Source organism: Bubalus kerabau, chromosome 4 (assembly GCF_029407905.1).
Source record: "Bubalus kerabau isolate K-KA32 ecotype Philippines breed swamp buffalo chromosome 4, PCC_UOA_SB_1v2, whole genome shotgun sequence".
NCBI classification, from domain to species: domain Eukaryota; kingdom Metazoa; phylum Chordata; class Mammalia; order Artiodactyla; family Bovidae; genus Bubalus; species Bubalus kerabau.
The window spans coordinates 108,635,636-108,660,676 of NC_073627.1; the positions used below are offsets into that span (position 1 = coordinate 108,635,636).

General features: G+C 41.7%; 1 long non-coding RNA gene across 1 annotated transcript in view; it reads right to left on the reverse strand.

Annotated features, from left to right (window-relative positions):
- Positions 1-4,242: 4,242 nt before the first annotated feature.
- LOC129650072 (uncharacterized) overlaps positions 4,243-25,041 on the reverse strand; it is a 50,559-nt gene continuing 29,760 nt past the window's right edge. The window contains exon 2 of the long non-coding RNA XR_008713567.1: positions 4,243-4,566. This is a non-coding gene — a long non-coding RNA (uncharacterized LOC129650072). The remainder of the gene's footprint in view (positions 4,567-25,041) is intronic.

Here is a 25,041-nt window from a genome sequence, read left to right on the forward strand (position 1 = left end):
CAGACATGACTGAGCGACTGAATTGAATTCACCTGAACACAGGAGTTTAAAGGCCACTAATACATAGCACTGGCTCTCCATCTTGACTGCCTGTTAGAATCAGGCCCCTCCCCAAAATGGATATAATTGGCCTGGGTATAGCCCAGACATCAGATCGTTTCAAAGGTGCCCAGGGGCAGCCAAGATGGAGGACCACTAATAGAGAAGAAGGCTTACTGCCCTCAAAGTAGAACAGCTGATTCCTGTATATTCCAAACCCCATTAAATCATCATCTGAAATTTTTATTCTTATCTGTCATGTTTAAAGACAGAATCCAGAAACCTGTTGGCAGTGTTCATCACTGTTATTCAATAGAATATAATGAAGTCAGTAGCAGCATTATTTACAATAGTCAAGATATAGAAGCAACCGAAGGGTCTACCAACAAATGAATGGATAAATAAGATACAGTATGTATATGCAATGGAATACTAGTCAGCCATAAGCAAAGAATGAAATTTTGCATATGCAGCAATATGGATGGACTTGGAGGGCATTATGCTAAGTGAAACAAGTCAGAGAAAGATAAATACTATATGGTATCGTCTATATATGGAAACTAAAAAATACAAGAAAGAGGAAGCGGATGTACAGAGAACAAACTAGTGGTTACCAGTAAGGAGAGAGAAAGGGGGAGGGACAAGATAGGAGTAGGGATTAAAAGGTGTAAAATATTAGGTATAAAATAAATAAGCAACAAGATACATGGCACAACATGGGGAATATAGCCAATATTTTAAAATAATTATGTGAAAGTGAAAGTTACTCAGTCGTGTCCGACTCTTTGTGACCCCAAGAACTATACAGTCCATGGAATTCTCCAGGCCAGAATACTGGAGTCAGTAGCCTTTCCCTTCTCCAGGAGACCTTCCCAACTCAGGGATCGAACCGAGGCCTCCCACATTGCAGGTGGATTCTTTACCAGCTGAGCCACAGGGGAGCCCAAGAATACTTGGGTGGGTAGCCTATCCCTTCTCCAGAGGATCTTCCCAACCCAGGAATCAAATTGGGATCTCCTGCATTGCAGGTCGATTCTTTACCAACTGAGCTATCAGGGAAGCCCAATAATTATAAATGGAATATAATCTTTAAAAATTGTGACTCACTATATGGTACACCTATAACTTACACAATATTGGACAGCAACAGTACTTCAATTTAAAAAAGAACAAGTAAATATAGAATATAACAAAGTCATGGAATAATTAAAAGAATAAAATAATTGGCAAAACCTTGAAAAACCAACAGTTCTTTAGTGTAAGTGCTGTTTTCTCAACTATTATCAATAATGTGAGTCTCAGTGAACTCCGGGAGCTGGTGATGGACAGGGAGGCCTGGCGTGCTACGATTCACGGGGTCGCAAAGAGTCGGACACGACTGAGCAACTGATCTGATCTGATCAATAATGTTATCACTAGTAGTACCTGGATCTCTGTGCTAACCATATCCACAGCAGCTGTTTTGTTTATTACTTGAAAGAAAGCAGAGACAGCCATTTACCTGAGCTGTCTTGCACTATGCTCTGACAGCTTCAGCTAATGGCAACATTTACTGCAAGAATCTCTTTTTCAGTGTACACATATGCCTGCAAAGAGTGAGACTTTATAAGACAGTAGGGTTTCATCTGTTTTCTTGGTACTCATTTCACTGTTCCTTAATCCTCCATTGTGATTTCATTTAAAGACCACATTGAGTATGACCATAGAGACATGAAAAGCACTCATGTCTTGAATTTTTAAGCAATCTGATGACTTATCAGCTGTGTGATTTTAGGCAAGCTACTTAGCCTCTCTGAACCTCATTTTTCTCATTTGTAAAATTGAAGTAGTAATACCCACAGTCTAGGCATGCTGTGATGATGAAATGAGACCTCTAGTAGAGCACAAGGGCAGGGCCTGGCTCTTGAACACAGTGGGTATTCAGGTGCCTGGCACCAGGTGAGCACTCAACAGTGACATTATTCCATGTGGTATGAAACGGAGCATGGCCACGGGTGCCTCTAGCAAACTGTAAGTTCATCTGGAGAGAAAAGATTCAGGTCAGTGACTTGCAGAAGGGCCAAAAAATGCTGAAATTAGCAACTCTTAATTTTGTCAACTTTGGGCCCACGCATGATATAATCCTTCTGCCATGTAGGTTCTCGGAGCCAGGAAGGATCTTGAGTATCATGAAGCCCAGTACATTTTAATGGTAAAGAAATGGAACCCTTGAATTTAAATGCTGTTGAGGGCATGCTGGATCCTAACTAGAGTCAGGAGTAGCACCCAGGTCTAGAAGAAGCTCTGGTAATACTTTATATGTGTTCTAAACATTTTACCAAAAAAAGCACTTAACTCTAACATTTCTTCCCATCACAACCTCTAACGCAGGGATTCCCAACCTCGGCACCCTGACGTTTGCTACTGGACAGTTTTTGCTGTGGGGCGGCCCTGTGCATGGCAGTATGTTTAGCACCATCCTTGGCTTCTGCCCACTAAATGGCAGTAGCAGCCTCCTGAGCCAGTCACTGTCAAAAACGACCCCTAGCTGACAACACTGCTCCTTTTCTCTGTCATACATATATATGTCATATATTTTTTCTCTATATAAATATGTCTCTAATAGTATATCTTTTATGTTATGTATACATTAGAATACGTAATTTTTAATTTTATTGAAGTACATTAATTCACAAAGTAAGATCGTACCACTGGCACAATACTAAGTTCAGAGATGTTTAGCAACTCACCCGAGGACACGTAACTGGCAGAATTAGAGCGGGAGAAGGAGGGAGGGAAAAGACAAAAACAAATAAGTAAACAGAAAATAGATGGGCTTCCCTAGTGGCTCAGGTGGTGAAGAATCTGCCTGCCGATTCAGGAGATGCAGGTTCAGTTCCAGATCTGGGAAGATTCCACATGCCACGGAGCAACTAAACCCGTGTGCCACAACTACGGAGCCAGTGCACCGCAACTGCTGAAGCCGGGGTGCTAGAGCCTGTGCTCCACAACAGGAGAGCAGCCCCACTCACTGCAGGGAGAAGCCCGACACCGCAGCTGGAGAGGAGCCCCCACTCACTGCAGGGAGAAGCCCGACACCGCAGCTGGACAGCAGCCCCACTCACTGCAGGGAGAAGCCCGACACCACAGCTGGAGAGGAGCCCCCACTCACTGCAGGGAGAAGCCCGACACCACAGCTGGAGAGGAGCCCCCACTCACTGCAGGGAGAAGCCCGAGCTCCACAGCTGGAGAGGAGCCCCCACTCACTGCAGGGAGAAGCCCGAGCTCCACAGCTGGAGAGGAGCCCCCACTCACTGCAGGGACAAGCCCGAGCTCCACAGCTGGAGAGGGGCCCCCACTCACTGCAGGGAGAAGCCCGACACCACAGCTGGAGAGCAGCCCCCACTCACTGCAGGGAGAAGCCCAAGCTCCACAGCTGGAGAGCGGCCCCCACTCACTGCAGGGAGAAGCCCAAGCTCCACAGCTGGAGAGCGGCCCCCACTCACTGCAGGGAGAAGCCCAAGCTCCACAGCTGGACAGCAGCCCCACTCACTGCAGGGAGAAGCCCAAGCTCCACAGCTGGACAGCAGCCCCTACTCACTGCAGGGAGAAGCCCGACACCACAGCTGGACAGCAGCCCCTACTCACTGCAGGGAGAAGCCCAACACCACAGCTGGACAGCAGCCCCCACTCACTGCAACTGGAGAAAAGTCCACACGGCAACAAACACCCAGCACAGCCGAAAATAAATACAAACTTTAAAAAAGAAAGAGGTATATGGCCTGACTCTTACTCTGATGATTTTTTCATGTTCTCTACTGAGGGAAGGTGAGTTTCAATCGAAAAAATAAATATAAACAAGAACTTGAAAAGCCTGTTGAGGCCAACTGCTTCAAACATGCTCTGCATGAAATATCAACAGTTTTCATCACAAGATACAGAAAGTGTGAGTTTACTGTAATTATGTTTAGATGAGACCATTTAAAGGTAAATAACCCTCGGAGTATTTTGTAAACATGCTTGAGTTATTCTTGCCCCTGCTATATATTGAACTCAAATTCTTCCAGTGCACAATTGTCACCCAGGTAAGTAAGAGGTGACTCCCTTTTAGCACTGGAGATAGAAAAAAGAAATTTTTTTCTATTACAAATGGCCCATAATTACCCTGAGGAGTGGTTACAAATGTCAGGTTCAACTGTTCAAATTAAAGCAGCTAGAAAGTACTTTAACAACCACGAGATGAAGGAGCTTGTAATGATATTATGAGCGTAGACAAGACTGTGAGGGCTGAGAGAATATGGAAATAAGAGATTTGACTTTTTGTCAAGGTCAACGATGTTATCTCTAGTAAAATGCTAACATGGTCTGCCCACTGGAGGTGGGAAAGGTGTTGGGTTACTGGCAGAGTGGCTTTGGCCATGACCCGTACGGCAGCATTTCTTCTCTGGGTTCCGGCCACGAGGAGGCATTTCCATGTGACCTTGCATTGCTGGGAAACCTTTCCTATTGTTTCTCTCGTGTCTTGTCTAGGTCTCAGTATAGCAATTCCTGAAAAAGCACAAAGACAGCCAATAAGCAGGGACGTAAAACCCACAGACACTTGAGTGATCTTCCAGTTGGAAAAAGACCAGAAATAGAATTTAAAATAGAAAAGAGGAAGCAAACTTGAACCAAAGCAGGCCCAAAGACAAGTGTAGATGGAATGCCCATCTATCTTAAATTTTGTGGGGAAGTATAAGGACCCGTTTTGCATGTGAAGTCTGGGAAGATTAGAAATTATTTTATGATTCAATCAAACTGAAAAAGGTAAGTCTAATCCTTTAGCATAGCCACAACTATTTATGAGATATTTATGAAAGATGTGTCTTTTTGCAATGTACCAGATTCCTCTGAGCCTCAGTTTCACCATCTGTGTCTTGTGAATAATGTGGCTACTATAAGGATTAGGTGAGAGTATACACGCGTTAGTGTTTTAGCACACTGCCTGACACAGAGAAAGCACTCTCTGAAATTCCTCTTCCTCCCTCCCTCCCCTCCCTCCTTCCTTCCTTCCTCCCTTCCTCTCTCCCTTCCTTTCCCAAATCCACACTGGCACAAGGAAAGACAAGAGAAATGCAGTTTTGACTTTTAATCTACAATCCTTTCCTTTACTCTTTATTTAAGGACACCAAGAACTAGCCCTCAAGTCACTCCCTGAAAGAGGTCAGTTCTCCCAGCAAGACCTGCTGTATCAGTGTCTTAGTGGTGGAAGTCAATGTACAGCCCAGTGTCAGACTAGGCTTATCAAGTAGTGGGAAACAAGAGTGGCAAAGAAATCAGATCAGAGTCAGAGGTGCTCAAAGCCGAAGTAGAAACATGAGAGGTCACAATCAGGGGGAGATGAGCAAATGCATGGGGCAGCTTTCACCTGTGCTCAGAGAGGAATTGCAGGCTCCCCAGCCAATTCTCAGTGTTCAACGAGCAGCCCTTCTCCAGCTATTTACCTCTGTTAGAGCTAAAGGCAGTTATAGACATCATAAAGTCAATTGCTTCATAATTTTTAACAATAAAATTGAGATTAAGAGATTCATGATTTGCCCAAAGTCACATGATCAGAATATTTTTTTAAATAACAAAAGAAGAAGAAAGCTTGTCATCCACAGCAAAACTCCTTATTAACCAGGACCTTCTCAATTCAACTGCACTCTCCATCAGACCCTGATAAAGACTCATCCTTGTTTCTAACAGTGAGGAAACAGCCAAGTATTTGCAAACACTGTTTTATTCTTGTAAATTTCATCTTTTCACCAGATAGAATATGAATCACGCTTATAAAGGTGAGGATGATAAGAGTCCTCCTGGTAGCCTTTTGTTGCTAGCCATATCTGTCTGTAGGGTCCCAAACAAGCACGGAAGTTACCCCATGTCATTGAAATACAGAGATATTCATGCAGAATTGCCCATAAAGGCAGGGCAGCATTGAGGGAGCACATAGGGGTGGGGAGAATCCAGAGCAGCAGGCATGGGCATCTCAGGGGTGGAAGGAGAGGAGACAATGTCACTGGAGCCCCTTTAGATAGAAGACCTGTCATAGAGGGAGGGAGGCATCTAGCACTCCCTTTCCACCTGTTCCTGGAGGCTCCTACTAACAGAACCCATCTGGAAGCCAGAAGGCACAGGACCACAGGGAATGCAGTCGGATGCCAGTGGAAATTAACCAGGAAGGGCCATCTGGGCGCTAGGGACCGTTCATTAAAGAAGTCTCAGACACTGCAGGGGCTGCTGGGTACTGCTAGAGCAGTGGCCAATACAAGGTCGACTTTAGGTGGGCCAATAGAAGTGTGAAAGGGGCACCAGAAAAAGGTTAGGAACAGGAAGTCCCTGAAAGAGAAATCAGTAAGAAACCACACAAAGAGAGCTGCCCTTCCCAGAAGTCATCTACCCTGCAGTGTGCTATCGAGAAGCACCAAGACACTGACGTACCTTTTAGATGTGGCCAGGAAGCAGCTAACTGGAAAGGATGCTGTGTAAAATAAGTCTCATACTCAGAAACTGGAAGGGGTTACGGATGAGCATAGAGATGAGGCAAGTGATGTTGCTGCTGAAGTGCAAACACAAGGGCAACAAGGAGCCCAAGGAAAGGAGAGCTGGGCACATGCGAGGTGAGAGATTCCAGCTTTGTCCAGAACAGGAGTGGTCCTGCCTGTCATGAGACAACAAGAGAGGAGTTGGTGGTGGAGCACCCCGCTTTGTGACCTGGGCAAAGACAAGTGCTTTGTTGGCATCTCATTGAAAATTTGATCTGTACAACACTGAAAAATCTGTTGTTAACCTCATTTTACAGATGAAGAAACCAAATTCAGCAAGTTTACCTAAATCAAATCCCTTATGATTATACAGTGGAAGTAAGAAATAGATTTAAGGGACTAGATCTGATAGACAGAGTACCTGATGAACTATGGACGGAGGTTTGTGACATTGTACAGGAGACAGGGATCAAGACCATCCCCATGGAAAAGAAATGCAAAAAAGCAAAATGGCTGTCTGAGGAGGCCTTACAAATAGCTGTGAAAAGAAGAGAAGTGAAAGGCAAAGGAGAAAAGGAAAGATACAAGCATCTGAATGCAGAGTTCCAAAGAATAGCAAGGAGAGATAAGAAAGCCTTCCTCAGCAATCAATGCAAAGAAATAGAGGAAAACGACAGAAGACTAGAGATGGGAAAGACTAGAGATGTCTTCAAGAAAATTAGAGATATCAAGGGAACATTTCATACAAAGATGGGCTCGATAAAGGACAGAAATGGTATGGACCTTACAGAAGCAGAAGATATTAAGAAGAGGTGGCAAGAACACAGAAGAACTATACAAAAAAGAGCTACACAACCAAGATAATCACGGTGATTACACGATGGTGTAATCACTCACCTAGAGCCAGACATCCTGGAATGTGAAGTCAAGTGGGCCTTAGAAAGCATCACTACAAACAAAGCTAGTGGAGGTGATGGAATTCCAGTGGAGCTATTTCAAATCCTGAAAGATGATGCTGTGAAAGTGCTGCACTCAATATGCCAGCAAATTTGGAAAACTCAGCAGTGGCCACAGGACTGGAAAAGGTCTGTTTTAATTCCAGTCCCAAAGAAAGGCAATGCCAAAGAATGCTCAAACTACCGCACAATTGCACTCATCTCACACGCTAGTAAAGTAATGCTCAAAATTCTCCAAGTCAGGCTTCAGTAATACGTGAACCACAAAATTCCAGATTTTCAAGCTGGTTTTAGAAAAGGCAGAGGAACCAGAGATCAAATTGCCAACATCCGCTGGATCATGCAAAAAGGAAGAGAGTTCCAGAAAAAAACATCTACTTCTGCCTTATTGACTATGCCAAAGCCTTTGACTGTGTGGATCACAATAAACTGTGGAAAATTCTTCAAGAGATGGGAATACCAGACCACCTGACCTGCCTCTTGAGAAACCTATATGCACGTCAGGAAGCAACAGTTAGAACAGGATATGGAACAACAGATTGGTTCCAAATAGGAAAAGGAGAACGTCAAGACTGTATATTGTCACCCTGCTTATTTAACTTATATGCAGAGTACATCATGAGAAACGCTGGGCTGGAAGAAGCACAAGCTGGAATCATGATTGCCGGGAGAAATATCAATAACCTCAGATATGCAGATGACACCACCCTTAGGGTAGAAAGTGAAGAGGAACTAAAAAGCCTCTTGATGAAAGTGAAAGAGGAGAGTGAAAAAGTTGGCTTAAAGCTCAACATTCAGAAAACGAAGATCATGGCATCCGGTCCCATCACTTCATGGGAAATAGATGGGGAAACAGTGGAAACAGTGTCAGACTTTATTTTGGGGGCTCCAAAATCACTGCAGATGGTGATTGCAGCCATGAAATTAAAAGACACTTACTCCTTGGAAGGAAAGTTATGACCAAGCTAGACAGCATATTGAAAAGCAGAGATATTACTTTGCCAACAAAGGTCCATCTAGTCAAGGCTATGGTTTTTCCAGTGGTCATGTATGGATGTGAGAGTTGGACTGTGAAGAAAGCTGAGCACCAATGAATTGATGCTTTTGAACTGTGGTGTTGCAGAAGACTCTTGAGAGTCCCTTGGACTGCAAGGAGATCCAACCAGTCCATTCTGAAGGAGATCAGCCCTGGGATTTCTTTGGAAGGACTGATGCTAAAGCTGAAACTCCAATACTTTGGCCACCTCATGTGAAGAGTTGACTCATTGGAAAAGACCCTGATGCTCGGAGGGATTGGGGGCAGGAAGAGAAGGGGAACATAGAGGAAGAGATGGCTGGATGGCATCACCAACTCAATGGACATGAGTTTGAGTGAACTCCTGGAGTTGGTAATGGACAGGGAGGCCTGGCGTGCTGCGATTCATGGGGTCGCAAAGAGTCAGACACGACTGAGCAACTGAACTGACATGTTAAGAGTAGAGGTGCTGAAGGCACATTCCCTTGGTCCAAACTGCTTAGGGAAGTTACTTAACCCTTCTGTACCTAATATTTTTCACCTGTGAAATGAAGTTGATAATAATATCTACCTCGTAGCAGGGGCTTCCTTGCTGGCTCAGCAGTAAATAATCCGCCTGCCACACAGAAGCTGCAGATTCGATCCCTGGGTCAGGAAGATCCCCTGGAGGAGGGCATAGCAACCCACTCCAGTATTCTTGCCTAGAGAATCCCATAGACGGAGGAACCTGGCGGGCTACGGTCCATAGGGTCACAAAGAGTCGGACTCAACTAAAGTGACTGAGCAAACACACACCTCATAGCATACTTTTAAATATTTTAAAATATTTGAAGTTAATACTTGCAGGTGTGAATACTTGATCAATATCTGATACAAAGTAGACATTTAATAAATGCTAGTTGTGGGCACTGTGTACTGTCTAAATGCACAACACTACAACTAATAAGGAGAGGAGATTGGATTTCATTCCATATTTGTCAGATCCCAAAACTCAAATGTTTTTATCACTTGCTATGCTAGCATCCTGTTCCAAGGGGCACAGAGGTCCCAGGGAACAGAGAGGCCTCTGTGCATGGAGTCTCAGCATCTCCTTCAGACCTTTCAGCTCTTCCAGCTCCAATTCTAAATTCCTCAAGCAATATTGGAATTATTCCAGTTGCCAGGACGTATGCAGTAGAGGGACTTAAGGACTAGTACAACCTGGGGAAGCTCAAGGTGACAGAAAAGAGTGTCAAAAGCAGTACATGGCTTTGAGCTGTGCTCCACCAAGCTCTGTTGAGTCTGTGTCTGCCTATGCACACAGCTGCCTTTGCAGGACTTGGTCTCAGAAGCGCCATCCTCTGGCATAAGTGGGGGCATTTCCCCCCCATTCTGTAAGAGCTTATTTGTCTCATGGCATCTCTGCCCAAGGACACATGTTGCCTTCTTGCTGCCCTCACTGTGGCTTCTTACTGCACCCCCCTAAACTGAGTGAGTCCCAGACTTGAGGCACGTTCTGCCCTTTCACTCCAGTTGGACCATGAGCCTTGAGAGCCTGCCTTTTTACCACAAGCCCAACTCTAAGACTAGAAGTGCCCTAGCTTTGCAAATTGTACAATGAAAGTCTCCAATAAATTCTCACAGTGCCATGGACTGAAAGTCTGAGTTTCTCCAGAATTCATATGCTGAAGTCTAAATCCTCAAGGTGATGATGGTATTTGGAGGAAAGACATTTGGGAAGCAATTAGATCATGAAGATAGAGCCTCATAAGGGAGGAGTGCCTTAGAAGAGATAAGAGAGAATGGTTCTCCCCCAGTTCCCTTTACCAGGTGAGAACACAATGAGAAAACAGTCATTTGCAAACCAGATACTAGGTTTTCTGCTGGTGCCTTGATCTGCAACTTCCTAGCTTCTGAAACTGTGAGAAATAAGTATCTATTCTTTTTAAGTATACCCAGACTGGTACTTGGTTTTGTCCTAAAATATTTTCTGGAAAAGAAGACACAGCAATGAATGACTCAAGAACATTTTTAGCCTTCAGAATCAGTGGTTCTTTACCATTAACAACTCCTAAACACCAAAAAATATAAAGAGTAAAGAAAATAATCCATGAGAAGAAGAGATCACATGTATTTACTGGTGTTATCCATAAAATGTCACCCTGTTTGCAATGAGGAATCCCTTTGCTGCTCAAACTGCCAAAAGAAAGGGATTTGTCCCACCAATCTCAAAAAATAGGGATTCCATCACCATTCCGGAGAGGCTGTGATCAGCAGAGAAAGCTGAGCACAGCAGAGACAGGCTGCAGACTGGGACAGGAGAGTGACCAGAAAGAGACAGCTGCATGGCCTTGCTCTCAAAGGCCACCAGGGTTAACATGTAAGGAAAACTGACAGCGCTTTGCAGGACACGCTGGAGAGCATCAAAGCCCGCTTTGTAAATTATCTGCTGAAGACTCCCCTTAGAACAGGTTCAAAAGCAGAAACTCAGGAGTAACGGCCTTAAAGTCAACAAAAGAGGGCTATACCCCTGGCTCCAAGGAACACGAACCAAAGACAGCAGCGGAAAGAACATCAGCAAAATCTGGGACAAGAAAAATGCAGGCAAAGCCAGGGAAGTGACCATCACTTTAACCCCTTTAGTAAAGAGGTGCTGTAGTTCAGAATCCACTATGTGGTTTGTATTCTCTCCAATAAACCAACTCTATGGTCCTCTCTAATCAAGATAGAGAGTCTACTCTCCTTTATCAAACTTTTCAAAATAATGATAAGAATAGCATTCCAAATTTATGAGGGCTTCGTATGTACCAGACACTGCAGTAAGAGCTTCAAGGCCTATTTCACTCGATTCTCAAGAGGACCCAAGAAAGCAGGTACCATCATTATTCCTATTTCATGGAGAAGAAGGAAAGTGGAACTCAGAGAACTGAGAGAGCTCTTCTGGGTCACATAGTTACAGGGAGACAGAACCAGGATTTGAGCCCAGAGATGGTGAAAGTAACTACAAGAGCAGAGACTTTCAGAATTCAGCAGGGATTATCTGGGAATCTTGCTGAAACTGCAGGCTCCCAGACCACACCACCGCATCTCAGATTCAGTGGGACTGTGGTGGGATGTGGACCTCGAGATCTCCTAGATGACTCTGACGGGTGTGGTCTGGGAGTATGCGTGGCTTGAGGCCTCACCATACCAAAAGGTCTCTTCTGCTGATTTTCACAAAGTTCCAAATTAGAGATACCACTTCAGGGGTTATATATGGGTAGCTGGACTGGGCCAATCCCTGCTGACACAGTCAATGTTCAGAATTCCAGAATGGGCCAATGCAAGTCAGCAGCTACTATTCCTTGGAGAATCCTTCTCTCATGGCTTCTTTCTGCCTGCATTGTTCAACAGGAATGGTATAGTATTTTCCCCCTTTACATAGTTTTATTGAACTTTCTTTATTGCGCTTCAAGGCTATTGTGTGTTTTACAAACTGAAGGCTTATAGCAATTCTGAGTTGAGCAAGCATATGGGCACCACTTTTCCAAAAACATTTGCTCAGTTTATGACTCTGTACTACATTTTGGTAATTCTTGCAACAGTATTTTGATTATTATATTTGTCATGGAGAGCTATGATCGGTCATGTTTGATGTTACAGTTATAATTGATTCGGCGTGCCACAAACCACATCCAAATAAGATGGCAAACTTAATTGATAGATGTGTGTATTCTCACTGCTCTAATAGCCATTCCACCATCTTCCTTCCTCTCCTCAAGCCTCCCCATTCCCTAAGATACAACAGTGTTGAAGTAATAACCCCATAATAGCCTCTGAGTATTCAAGTGAAAGGAAAAGTTGTACATCTCTTTAAATCAAAAGCTAGGAATGATTAAGCTTCATGAAGAGGGCATATCAAAAACTGAAACAGACTGAAAGCTGTTCTTTTTGGTGCCAAACAGCCAAACTGCAGGTACAAAGAAAAGTTCCTGAAGGATATTAAGAGTGCTACTCCAAAAATTATAAAAGTTATACTCCAGTGAAAACATAACTCATAAGACAGCAAAACAGCCTTATTGCTAATATGGATAAAGTTTTAATGGTCTGGATAGAAGATCAAATTAATCACAATATTCCCTTAAGCCAAAGCCTAATCCAGAGAAAAGCCCTAATTCTCTTCAATTTCATGAAGGCTGAAAGATGTGAGGAAGCTGGAAACAAAAGTCTGAAGCTAGCAGAGGTTGGTCCGTGAGGTTTAAGGAAAGAAGCCATCTCCAAAACATAAAAGTGCCAGATGAAGCAGCAAGTGCTAATACAGAGGATCTAGTGAAGACAAGTCACGAAGGTGAGTACATTAAACAAGAGACTTACAGTGCAGAGGGAATAGCCTTACACTGGAAGATGATGCCACTTAGGATTTTCATAGCTAGAGAGGAGAAGTCAATGCCTGGCTTCACAGCTTCAGAGGACGGACAAGACTCTTTTGTTAGGGGGCAAATGCAGCTGATGACTTTCAGTTGAGCCAGTACTCACTGACCACTGTGAAAAATCCTAGCCCCTAAAAAAGCTGAGAAATCTACCCTACCTGTGCTCTATTAATGGAACAAGAGAGTCTAGATGACAGCACATCTGTTTACAACACAGTTTATTGAATATTTTAAGTTCTCCACACCACCATACCCTTTTATTTTACATTTAGTAAGATTTTAAATAAAAAATCATCTACGTAATAGGACATGAGGTTATTTTTAATTGTATGATACTTGATCAAAATTGCAAATTCAGTAAATAATTTAATGTCACAAGAAACTATTTTATCCTATAAGGAACAGGGTTTTGTGGTTTGATTGAGTTGTTTGTTTTGGCTGGGAACTCTGTCTAAAGATTATCTACTTTTTCCTAACAGAGTTTTATTTTTGGTAGGTTTCTCATATCAATGTTATTGCTGGTTTTGCATTACTTTTTAAAAAATTTTTTATGAAGTATAGTTGATTTACAATGTTTTGCTCGTTTCAGGAGTGTAGCAAAGTGAATAGGTTATACATATACATATATCCGCTCTTTTTTTTTTTTAATTCTTCTAAAATTGAATTTTCTAAGTAAAATTTATCCAGAATTTGCTAAAACCTCTTGCTAAGGCTTTTTATTAATTGTAAAATTTACAATTGATAAAACTAACATGACTTTATTGAAATGATATGTTTTTCCAACTCCCCTACAGTGAACATGGTGCTCTTTATCTAATGCTAATAAAATGTTTATCTAATATCTTATATTGCTAGCTTAACAGTGCCACCTATTATTACTCACATTGAGTTTTAGAATGAGTTAATCAAATACAGTTTGATTTGAGTTAATCAAATACAATTCTGATTTGTCATAAAAAGTTTCTTCATGCTGCATAATGAAGATGATGTAAGCAGCCACGGAATTATAGGTTTCTTTCTATAGACATCCTCCAATCAGTGCAGCACAGCATAATCACTCCTGCATTTCTATAACAGAATAATGCGTTTTAGAGGCTCTTCTTTGCTGCCCCTCAAAGTGCTGCCTAATGACAGAAGACAGGACTAAAAGGCCAATTTTCCTCTTTCACGCTGCAGTATTAAAGCCAGAATTTTTACCATCTTAAGCTACAATTTTCACTTTATCCACTTTAATAAGCTCTGTCATCTCTCTGCATTCAGCCCCACTCAATATAAAAGTCCACACATGATCACAGAATCTGTACATATAAACAAGAGCCTCTGGAATGCTGACTCCGTCCCTGCCTGTCAGTACTGGTGCTAAATTTACAGACTTATCACACTGAAGTGGAACTTGATGGGTAAGTTTGGGATGCTCTGTTTAGATGGTATGTGGGCCCTCCTGAAGACTGTTTCCTAAAGTGCATTTCTCTATAACTGATATGCCACCACTTAAGACAAAGAAATTTCTGAAGTCCTGTGGGGCAGGCCTGTGGGACAGAAGCGACAAGCCAGGACGCAACAGGAGGTGCCTACACTCCCGCTGGCCCCTTCAGCAGCCCCAGAGACTGCAGAGCTGGGCCAGTGACCTGGAAGTATTCACAGAACTGGGACGTGAAACCACACATGAGTCAAGGAGGCCCCCAGCATCTTAGTACCTAATAATATGGTGCTTTTAAAATACAACAGAAACATAATATAAAAATAATTGACCTCATTTTTTCCCTAATTTTAAGTAGCAAAAAAAAACAATGTTCTTAAAACACCACTGTAAAAATACCATGTACTACTGATTTTATTCCAAAGTTTTATAGACATTTTTCTTTTCAGAATTTATATAAATTACAGTTATGATCTATTATCCCTACCTTTAAAGCTGTCCAGCAAAAACAAAAAGGGGTACTATCAAAAAAAATAAATAAATAAACAAGGATCCAGAGACCAAACCTCACAGTCCCCTAGCATCAGAATGCACAAAGCCTATGCAGTTCTCCTGGCAAATGAAGCAGAGAACATTCACAGTTTTCTCTTCTGTGAGAAATGAAGTTGCTTGGTCACGTACAACTCTCTGCAATCCCATTGACTGTAGCCTACCAGGCTTCTCCATCCATGGCATTTTCCAGGCAAGAGTACTGGAGTGGGTTGCCATTTCCTTCTCCAGGGGATCTTCCTGACCCAGGGATTGAAACCAGGTCTCCCAAATTGTAGGCAGACACTTTACCCTCTGAGCCACCAAGGAAGCCCTTCTCTTCTGTAGTGGCTGGGAAGTTTACACTTTGGGGTAAAAAATGTTTTTCAGATGTTTAATTATTTAAAATAATATGGATTAGGGAAACTTCCCAAAACAGCAGTATTTGTCAAACACCAAGTTACATAAGTTTGGTGAGCCAAGCAGCAGCTAGGAAGTCTTACACTTCTATGAAAATCTGTAGATAATTGACGGGAGAAGAAACTTGAAATGCTTCAAAAGCTGCTAATTGGGACAAAAAGGAAATCAGTTGTATTCAGTCTAAGAACATCCTCATGCTTCTTAAACTAACTTAGGATATTAAAGCAAACAAGGGCTTAAAAGAACATCTAATAAAACCTCTTTATTTCACGGAAGAGGAAACTAGTTTATGCTTGGCCCAAAATATTATGGTTTCTTTTTCTGCTTTCAGTTCAGTTCAGTTCAGTTGCTCAGTCGTGTCCAACCCTTTGCAGCCCCATGAACTGCAGCACGCCAGGCCTCCCTGTCCATCACCAACTCCCAGAGTTTACTCAAACTCATGTACATTGAGTTGGTGATGCTATCCAACCATCTCATCCTCAGTCATCCCTTTATCCTCCCCACTTCAATCTTTCTCAGCATCTTTTCCAATGAGTCAGTTGTTCACATCAGGTGGCTAAAGTATTGGAGCTTCATCTTCAACATCAGTCCTTCCAATGAATATTCAGGACTGATTTTCTTTAGGATGGACTGGTTGGATCTCCTTGCAGTCCAAGGGACTCTCAAGAGTCTTCTCCAACACCACAGTTCAAAAGGATCAATTCTTCAGCTCTCAGCTTTCTTCACAGTCTTAACTGTCATATCATACATGACTACTGAGAAAAACATAGCCCTGACTAGATGGACCTTTGCTGGCAGAGTAATGTCTCTGCTTTTTAATATGCTGTTTAGGTTGGTTATAACTTTTCTTCCAAGAATAAGTGTCTTTTAATTTCATGGCTGCAGTCACCATCTGCAGTGATTTTGGAGCCTCAAAAAATAAAGCCTGACACTATTTCCACTGTTTCCCCATCTATTTCCCAAGAAGTGATGGGACCAGATGCCATGATCTTTGTTTTCTGAATGTTGAGTTTCAAGCCAACTTTTTCACTCTCCACTTTCACTTTCATTGAGAGGCTTTTTAGTTCTTCTTCACTATCTGCCATAAGGGTGGTGTCATCTGCATATCTGAGGTTACTGATATTTCTCCCAGCAATCTTGATTCCAGCTTGTGCTACTTCCAGTCCAGAGTTTCTCATGATGTACTCTGCATATAAGTTAAATAAGCAGGGTGACAATATACAGCCTTGACATACTCCCTTCCCTATTTGGAACCAATCTGTTGCTCCATGTCCAGTTCTAACTGTTGCTTCCTGACCTGCATACAAATTTCTCAAGAGGCAGGTCAGGCGGTCTGGTATGCCCATCTCTTTAAGAATTTTCCACAGTTTGTGGTGATCTACACAGTCAAAGGCTTTGGTATAGTCAATAAAGCAGAAATAGGTGTTTTTCTGGAACTCTCTTGCTTTTTTGATAATCCAAAGGATATTGACAATTTGATCTCTGGTTCCTCTGCCTTTTCTAAAATCAGCTTGAACATCTGGAAGTTCATGGTTCACATACTGTTGAAGCCTGGCTTGGAGAATTTTGACCATTACTTTACTAGCGTGTGAGATGAGTGCAATTGTGCAGTAGTCTGAGCCATCTTTGGCATTGCCTTTCAAGAAGAACAAATACCTGGCCAGAGATTGTCCTTTGATAAGTTGAGATCTTGAAACCAAGAGTTTAAAAATCTGATTTCCAGATGACAACTAAAGGCCAAAAGAGTTCAAAAATGGAAACTACGATGCCAAACTATATGGGGAGAAGCAAGATCAGAGCTGTTTTAAAGCGATCATAGAAAGACAGTTCCAGAAAAACATCTATTTCTGCTTTATTGACTATGCCAAAGCCTTTGACTGTGTAGATCACAATAAACTGTGGAAAATTCTGAAAGAGATGGGCATACCAGACCACCTGACCTGCCTCTTGAGAAATCTGTATGCAGGTCAGGAAGCAACAGTTAGAACTGGACATGGAACAACAGATGGTTCCAAATAGGAAAAGGAATACATCAAGGCTGTATATTGTCACCCTGCTTATTTAACTTATATGCAGAGTACATCGTAAGAAATGCTGGGCTGGAAGAAGCACAAGCTGGAATCAAGATTACCCAGAGAAATATCAATAACCTCAGATATGCAGATGACACCACCCTTACAGCAGAAAGTGAAGAGGAACTAAAAAGCCTCTCGATGAAAGTAAAAGTGGAGAGTGAAAAAGTTGGCTTAAAGCTCAACATTCAGAAAACAAAGATCATGGCATCCGGTCCCAGCACTTCATGGGAAATAGATGGGGAAACAGTGGAAACAGTGTCAGGCTTTATTTTTTGAGGCTCCAAAATCACTGCAGATGGTGACTGCATCCATGAAATTAAAAGACGCTTACTCCTTAGAAGGAAAGTTATGACCAACCTAGATAGCATATTCAAAAGCAGAGACATTACTTTGCCAACAAAGGTCTGTCTAGTCAAGGCTGTGGTTTTTCCTGTGGTCATGTATGGATGTGAGAGTTGGACTGTGAAGAAGGCTGAGCGCTGAAGAATTGATGCTTTTGAACTGTGGTATTGGAGAAAACTCTTGAGAGTCCCTTAGACTGCAAGGAGATCCAACCAGTCCATTCTGAAGGAGATCAGCCCTGGGATTTCTTTGGCGAGAATGATGCTAAAGCTGAAACTCCAGTACTTTGGCCACCTCATGCGAAGAGTTGACTCATTGGGAAAGACCCTGATGCTTGGAGGGATTGGGGGCAGGAAGAGAAGGGGAGGACAGAGGATGAGATGGCTGGATGGCATCACTGACTCGATGGATGTAAGTCTGGGTGAACTCCAGGAGTTGGTGATGGACAGGGAGGCCTGGCGTGCTGCGATTCATGGGGTGGCAAAGAGTCGGACACAACTGAGTGACAGAAGTGAACTGAACTGAAAGTGGAAATCAGTGGCTTGGTGACAAATAAAATTCTTAGAATGTACAAAATGTTGGAAAAGAGAGCTCATCTCATCTCATTTAACTATCTCTACACAGACAAGGAAACTTGGGGTCAGAGGGAGAAAGTTATTTTCCTGTGCACATTCACACAGCTGGCAGAGTCAGGTTGAGCATTCATGGGGTCCATGACCATTCTCAACTCAAGCTTCCTTGCAGAACCCACATTAAGGTGCTGATTCTAAGACTTGAGAAAAAGAGGTCATTAGTTAAGAATCATTCACTACATAGCCTTATCAGATTGACTTATTTCACTAAGAAACAAACATTTAAGTTTCATCCACATCTTTTCATGGCTTTTTAGTGATGAACAGAATTCCATTTCCTGAATGTGCCACAGTTTATCTATTCACCTACTGAAGACATATTTGTTGCCTCCAAGTTTTGGTCATTATACACAGAGCTTCTATAAAATTTGTGTGCAGGTTGAGGGGTAAAAATAAGTTTTCAGCTCCTTTGGGTAAATAACAAGGAGCATGATTCCTGGATCAAATGGTAAGAGTATCTTAATTTTGTAAGAAACTTTCAAGCTGTCTTCCAAAATGGCTGCACCATTTAGCATTCCCATCAGCAACGAATGAGAGTTCTTACTGCTCCACATCCTCATTAGCATTTGGTATCATCAGATTTTAATCATTCTGATAGGTGTTTCAAAATTATTTAATGAGGAAAAATGATAGTGATCATTGATTTTATCAATTTGATCACTGATTTGATCATTTGATGGTGATCCTCAAAAGGTGGTTTTGTTGAATAAACAGTTTCTTTTAAAAAATTAATAGTTAAATCTCTGCTACATAATTTGTTTTCAAATACGGAGAAGGGTAAATTATAATAAACTTCACAGGTCCATATCGAGACGTAGGAAGAGTGTGAACAATAGGCACTGAGCATCTGAATCTGTCAGCAATTATTTAGGCCTTCAGTCTGCTTATCTCCATGCCAATAATACAACATGACTGCTCAACCTCAGTGGAAATACCACTGGATTTGGAGCCAGAGAACCAGATTCTAATTTCATCTCACTTTGCCTCTCTCCCTTTCCTCCTGAATGAAATGAAAGACTTCGACTGGTCAGGCCTAAGGGGGTCGAGTAGGAAAGTTAAATGAGTGAAGCAAGCAAGATGAGGATTGGGAAAAACAAGTTACAAGTTTCTTGTTGCCAAAAGAAAACAGGAAGCTGTGTAATCGATGGATGCTGTGTGGAGTGTGCATCTCATTTTGCCAAATTTGATGATTTTTCATGAGAAGCCAGAAATCTAGTTTGAATGTAATATTTCCTAATTTATATTTATTGGAAACACATTTTAAAAGTTCAAAAAATACTCTAAGCATGGGACTTCTACTTCCCACCAAGATGGAGCAGCAGGGATCAGACTTAACTTCCCATTTGAAATAAATAAAAATAGACAAGATATAGGAAACAATGGTTTTCAAGAACTGGACATCAGTCAATGAGGGACAGTGACCTCTGAGAAATGGAAAATGAAGTAAGCCCTAAATTGATCCAGCTTTAACAGAGTGCCACAGCAATGCAGTAAATAAAAGATAGTCTTCCTAATAAACAGTACTGGGACAATTCTGCATTCATATGAAAAAAAAAAATGAACTTTCATCTATGAAACCACAGATACAGAACATAGATCATATTCAAAAATAACTTAAAATGGATATAGATCCTAATATAAAACATAAATTATAAAACTTCTGCAAGCAAACATAGGAGAAAACCTTTGTAAATATTATGATTTAGGGATGAATCTCAAACTAATTATCTTGAGTGAAAAAAGTCAGACAAAAAAGGAATACATACAATATGCTTCCATTCAGAAAATGCATACTAATCTATAGTGACAGAAAGCAGATCAGTGATTACCTGGAGGGGCTGAGGACAGGAAAGAGGGATTCTAAAGGGCTACAAGAAAACTTTCCACGATGATGGATATGTTAATGATCTTGGTCATAAAGATGGTTTCACAGGTATGTATTTGTGAAATATCAAATCATACACTTTAAATATGTGCAGTTTATTATGCACAATTATACCTCAATAAGGAGAAGGCAATGGCACCCTACTCCAGTACTCCTGCCTGGAAAATCCCATGGATGGAGGAGCCTAGAAGGCTGCAGTCCACAGGGTCGCTAAGAGTCGGACACAACTGAGCGACTTCACTTTCACTTTTCACTTTCATGCATCAGAGAAGGAAATGGCAACCCACTCCAGTGTTCTTGCCTGGAGAATCCCAGGGACGGGGGAGCCTGGTGGGCCGCCGTCTATAGGGTCGCACAGAGTCGGACACGGCTGAAGCGACTTAGCAGCAGCAGCAGCAGCATATCTCAATAAAATGTTTACACACACACAAACACATACTGATATGAAGTGGCCAAACCAAACCCAATTGTTGGCAAAATCTGGCATGCTAGCTGCCAGTTTTCAATTACTATATTCAATGGCATCTGGAGTCACTTCCAGTAAAATGTGATTCTTTGAAATTTACCTAAGGCTAAAATGCAATTTCATGGACAGTAGATATAACTACATCAAGGTATTCTAGAAAATATTTGCAGGTGAAAAATTGAATATATTGAATGTGTTAGCATGTATAATAATTGAATATTTATATTGTTTATATCATCATTTTTAGAAACAGATTGGTCATTTTCAACAGATTTTGTTTCATCGTAATTTGGCTGAGCCTATAATTTTCTCAGTGCTCAGGAGGGGTAAAAGGTGCAAACCTTTTAGGCTACATTTCAGGACAATTAAATCACAATGTCGCAATGAATGTTATAGAATATACTCTAAGACCACCTCTGTTTTCCCACAATTCTGACATTTAGCATTGTTGTAGGATTTACATATTATATGAGGAACATTCACATAATCAACGGGTTTGGGGCTTTGTTCACTCCAGAGTCACAGAAGCAATGTTTGCAGATTGTCACGGGAAAAGATCTCATTCCACATGTACCTATATCCACATAAACACACACATACACAGAGTCACATTACAGTACATTAACAAATGGACAGGCAAATCCACATGCACCTATCATCATGATATAATGTCCAAACTCATTAGAATGAATGTCTAATATCAATATATATCATATGAAGAGAATACAGGTGCATATTTTCTATTTTTCTTATATAAATATATTCATGGATATCTGGGTATATTTCATTGCTCATAAACATTTTTTAAGGGTTAAACTGAAACTGCTTAAAGAATGTAGAAACAGAGGTGAATGGCTGTCCAGTAACCAAGTAGTCACAACCCTCCCCACCAGTATCAGTTTTCATTTGCCATCAGATAAGCCTGAAAATGCTAGAGTTGATACGACCCAGTCCCACAGGTAAGAAGAGTAGCAACATATTTGTGGTGGAGCGTTACATGGAAAGGGGCCTGAGGAATGCCACTTGCTCTGCATGAAAACAATGCAACAAAAGCATCTATTGTCATTGGGTCACCCCCATTCTGGTCAATTTAATGTGGGTGTAGCCCCATAAAACACCAACTGGAATGTTGGCCATTGGTACAGAGGCATCATTTGCAGACTGCTTGCTTTCTTGTTCTTCTTTAAATTGTGGTTTAGAAAAAATGCTGGAGGCATTTAGAATGTTTAGACACAGGACAATTTTCATAGCTCAAGTTGCAGGTGGAATAAATGTCTTCTGTCCCTTGTTCATGGAAGTCCAGACAAATTCTTAATGGGAAAGCTAAAGAACACTACTTCACAGTGGTCAGTAGCCTCCTCTTTCTGCTTCCGTTAATTAATACTGATTAACGTGAAAATTTGGAAAACTCGGCAGTGGCCACAGGACTGGAAAAGGTCAGCTTTCATTCCAAACCCAAAGAAAGGCAATGCCAAAGAATGCTCAAACTTCCGCACAATTGCACTCATCTCACACACTAGTAAAGTAATGCTCAAAATTGTCCAAGTCAGGCTTCAGCAATACGTGAACAGCAAAATTCCAGATTTTCAAGCTAGTTTTAGAAAAGGCACAGGAACCAGAGATCAAATTGCCAACATCCGCTGGATCATGCAAAAAGGAAGAGAGTTCCAGAAAAACATCTACTTCTGCTTTATTGACTATGCCAAAGCCTTTGACTGTGTGGATCACAATAAACTGTGGAAAATTCTGAAAGAGATAGGAATACCAGACCACCTGACCTGCCTCTTCAGAAACCTATATGCAGGTCAGGAAGCAAAAGTTAGAACTGGACATGGAATAACACACTAGTTCCAAATAAGAAAAGGAGTACATCAAGGCTGTATATTGTCACCCTGCTTATTTAACTTATATGCAGAGTACATCATGAGAAACTCTGGGCTGGAAGAAGCACAAGATGGAATCAAGACTGCCAGGAGAAATATCAATAACCTCAGATATGCAGATGACACCACCCTTATGGCAGAAAGTGAAGAGGAACTAAAAAGCCTCTTGATGAAAGTGAAAGAGGAGAGTGAAAAAGTTGGCTTACTCACCATTCAGAAAACGAAGATCATGGCATCTGGTGTCATCACTTCATGGGAAATAGATGGGGAAACAGTGGAAACAGTGTCAGACTTTATTTTTTGGGGCTCCAAAATCACTGCAGATGGTGACTGCAGCCATGAAATTAAAAGATGCTTACTCCTTGGAAGGAAAGTTATGACCAACCTAGATAGCATATTGAAAAGCAGAGACATTACTTTGCCAGCAAAGGTCCATCTAGTCAAGGCTATGGTTTTTCCAGTGGTCATGTATGGATGTGACAGTTAAGACTGTGAAGAAAGCTGAGCGCCAAAGAATGGATGCTTTTGAACTGTGGTGTTGCAGAAGACTCTTGAGAGTCCCTTGGACTGCAAGGAGATCCAACCAGTCCATTCTGAAGGAGATCAGTCCTGGGTCTTCTTTGGAAAGACTGATGCTAAAGCTGAAACTCCAATACTTTGGCCACCTCATGCGAAGAGTTGACTCATTGCAAAAGACTCTGATGCTGGGAGGGACTCGGGGCAGGAGGAGAACGGGACGACAGAGGATGAGATGGTTGGATGGCATCACCAACTCAATGGACATGAGTTTTCATAAACTCCGGGAGTTGGTGATGGACGGGGAGGCCTGGCGTGCTGCAATTCATGGGTTCGCAAAGAGTCGGACACAACTGAGCAACTGAACTGAACTGAACTGAACATGCACTCTAATTTCACTTCTGAACAATTCATTTGATATCTGACCAGCAAAAATTTATAAAATAGATAATTAAGAAAACCCCCCATTTTCTTGCTTAAGGTACATCGAAGAAAATTGGTCTAAGGAACTGCTAAGGGCAAGTTTAAAGATCTTTCTAATCAAGCACTCTTGTACAAATCCATTCCAAGTGGATTTTCTCCTCTCCCTTCTCCAGGGGAACAAGTCCCAATGGCTTAAGAAGTAAAGAAACTGCCCCTAATGCAGGAGACATGAGTCTGATCCCTGGGTTAGGAAGATTCCCTGGAGGAGGGCACGGCAGCAACCCACTCCAGTTTACTTGCCTGGTAAATCCCATGAACAGAGGAGCCTGGTGGGCTATAGTCTATAGGGTCGTGAAGAGTTGGACATGACTGCACACGCACAGAAAAACATGATTTAAAATACACATAGTACTGAATTAAAATTCTTAATAACTAACATGTGAAAGCACAGCAGTCACTCCTGAGTACTAAATGTAAACTGACAGGACTGTTAGTCCCAGAAAGGCCCTAAAGTAGAGAATCTCTTTAAATGAGTAACGAAATTTAAGTTCCATAAACATTCTGTTGCTAAGACGGCAGTGAGAATTTAATGAATTCCCTGATAAACAAAATACCTCTTGCCTCCTGAAGCAAAAAGCACAGCCAATACTGATGCACCATCTATTATGTGCTAGGTAATGCTCTAAACATTTTATGTACATTGACTTAGTCAGTTCTCAAAACAATGCTGTGACATAGGCAATATTATTTGTCCCACTTTCTAGATGAGGAATCTGAGGTAGACAGCAGCTGAGAAACTTGCCCATTTGAAGCTACAGAAGTTGACCTTACCCACGAAGACCAATGTCCCCCACTAACTGACCACATGTAAGGTCAAGCTGTTCGCCTGTGATCAGTTCATTTCCAACCAGCTCTGTGCTCTGCTGTGTGGCTAAGAAATCCCACCATTTCAGCTCTGTCCATTTCACTTTTTATAAATAATCTTTAAAAGTGAAAACTTTCTTATTGTCCATTTACATTTAAGAGTAAACACGGCTGTACAAGCACATTTTGATGGGAAGATACTGTTTGGGAAAAAAAAAAAGAACTCCTGGGACTGAGAGGTGTAGCTCCAGATACCATTGGAAAGAGAACAATGAGTAAAAGTAAAAGTTTTATTTTACAAAGCAAATGTGTAATAAAATGCTCTGAATACTCTTTTCTGGGAACTTGGTTCCACTTTTTATTAACTTTGGAGTTGACCTCCTCCAGTGCCACATTCCTCTTCTCTACCTCCTAATTCTACTTTTCAAGCTATCACTCCTGTCGTACAACCACTTTCCTTGCAAACACCTCTCTCATCAGAATTTTGGGGTGTTCTGGGGTTCTTTGGGACCATTCACCCTCTCCTTTTTATGACCCCTAAATCATGTCTTTTGTGCCTGGGTGGAAATGTTGGAAAAACTTAGAGAACAACAAGTTAAGCCAGCATCCATAAACAACAGAATCTAGCTTGGCTTTTACGACTCCTAGCGTGGAAGGAGCCCAGGATACCACAGATACAGATGTGATATACTTCTAATTAAGAC